Source organism: Tenrec ecaudatus, chromosome 6 (assembly GCF_050624435.1).
Source record: "Tenrec ecaudatus isolate mTenEca1 chromosome 6, mTenEca1.hap1, whole genome shotgun sequence".
Classification (NCBI taxonomy): domain Eukaryota; kingdom Metazoa; phylum Chordata; class Mammalia; order Afrosoricida; family Tenrecidae; genus Tenrec; species Tenrec ecaudatus.
This window is the reverse complement of record NC_134535.1, coordinates 164,266,016-164,268,460: the sequence shown is the minus strand read 5'-3', so window position 1 is coordinate 164,268,460 and position 2,445 is coordinate 164,266,016.

Sequence of the window (2,445 nt, the reverse complement as noted above, 5' to 3'; positions counted from 1 at the left end):
ACAAGAGGAGATTATGACTGGTTCCATCTTGGGGAAATTACATAAACTTGGGTGCCAAGAATGATGAGACTTGGAATCTAAAGGCCTTCACTCCAATGTTGAAAGTATTCCTAGCCCAAGACTACAGGGATTAGGCTACCTACGCAGAGCGAGTCAGCAGCCAGATTCAGATGGATATTGAGAATGACTTGGGGAAACAAGATGGCAGAGTTTGCTTTCCACAGGAACCATCAAGAATCTCCTTTAAAGACTGAGACTGCCATGAACCAAACAGGCAGCCAGATCTCCAGAGCTCATCAAGAAAAGATAAAGGGAGCTTTGTTCTCCTGAATAACCAAAGAGAGCTGAAATGAAAGGAATTAGGCATCAGAGCTTTGCTTCGTTTTTATTTTTATTTTAAAACCACAATTTTGACAGGCTGATATTCTTATTTTTTCGACCACAAGTAGAGAGAATTTGATAACCCGGGTTCAACTTCGTGAAATAGAAAAGTTGGCAAAATGAATGCATATTTTAAGAAACAAAGTCAGCCAATGTCCCCTAAGCAGCCACGTTTTCAAAGCGAGGCACATTCCCCCTAATTCGGGCTGCCCCCCAAATCAGTTTGCCTAAAACAGAACTTTGGCATGTTCATATAGAGTTTGATGGAAAACAGTATTTGCCAATATGATTCTTAGAAGATGGGGGGGGGGAATTCTTTGTATTCCTAGGGATGATCTCTCTGGAACCCAAAACATTTTATAGAAAATAATCAAACAAAAACAAGTTCTCAATAATCTTGCCAAACCAAGACGAGGACAATACTTCTCTTAGTTCACAGAAAGGAACAAGGCTCAGATTGATGGGGTGATTTTCTGTAATCTTTATTTCCTTCCACAGTGGCATTGTTTGAACCATATGTTGCCTATTGCCGTTCAGGGATTTAAAATCTGCACCTGCAGAGACTGGGTGAGCAAACCCTTTCTTACTATAAGGTCACAACAAATTCCACGCTCCTTCCTATACAACGTCTATAAAAGCAACCAGCCATTCTGCCTTACAAATCTGGCTAGACCAGAGGATGTACACTGGTGCAGATAGCAACTGGAAACACAGGGAATCCAGGACAGAGGATCCCTTCAGGACCAGTGGTGTGAGAGGCGATACCGGGAGGGTGGAGGGAGGGTGGAGGGAGGGTGGGATAGAAAGGGGGAACCAACCAGTTACAAGGATCTACATATAACCTCCTCCCTGGGGGACGGACACCAGAAAAGTGGGTGAAGGGAGATGTCAGACAGTGTAAGATATGACAAAATAATAATTTATAAATTATGTAGGGTCCATGAGGGAGGAGGTAGCAGGGAGGGAGGGTAAAAATGAGGAGCTGATGCCAGGGGCTTAAGTGGAGAGCAAATGTTTTGAGAATGATGAAGGCAATGAATGTACAAATGTGCTTGACACAATTGATGTGTGTATGGACAGTGATAAGGGTTGTATGAGCCCCCAATAAAATGATTTAAAAAAACACCTTAAAAAAAGCAACCAGGCTCTCCGTGGGCTTCTACTCACTTAATTTATGAAAGACCTGTTGTCCCAGACACCTCCTTCCTCAGACTCCGAACTCACCGCCCTCCAGTCAGTGAGGGCAGGGTAGGACAGGGTAGAACAGGACAGGGTAGAACAGGACAGGGTAGAACAGCGCCTGTGTGTCTCTGAAACTATAACTCTCATTCTGTTTTTAGTTTTATTTGTTTTTAAAATCATTTTATGGGGGGCTCTTACAGCACTTATAACATTCCATATACCAATTGGATCAAGCGTATTTGTACATATGTTGCCACATCATTTCCCAAACATTTTCTTGCTACTTGAGCCCTTGGCATAAAATAAGCTCCTCTTTTTTCCCCTCCCTACCCCCCCCACCCTCATGAATCCTTGATCAATTATCTATTGATACTATTGTTTTTTATCTCACCTTGTCCGTTGTCTCCCTTCACCCAAAATTCTATTATTTGTCCCTTTTGGGGGTGCTATATATCCAACCTTTTGATGGGTTTCCCCTTTCTCCCCCTCCCCCCTTCCTGGCCATCCCTTTATCCTTGTAATATCACTACTCCCACTACCATTCCTGAGGGGGCTATCTCTCCTGAATTCCATGTATCCAGAACTCCTATCTGTACCAATGTGTGTTCTCCCATCTAGCCAGATTTGTAAGAACTGGGCCATGGCAGTGGGGGGGGGGGGAGGAAGTATTCAGGAACTAGAGGAATGATGTGTGTTTCATCAGTGCTATACTGCACCTTGGTTAAATCATCCCTGCCTTATGACCTTCTGGGAGGGGATATTCAATTGTCCACACATAGGCTTTGAGTCTCCACTCGAAAACCCCTCCATTCGCATCTATACAACTCTTTATGGGATTGGAAAGTCTCATCTTTCCCTCTCAGAGCTACTGGGGGTTTAGAA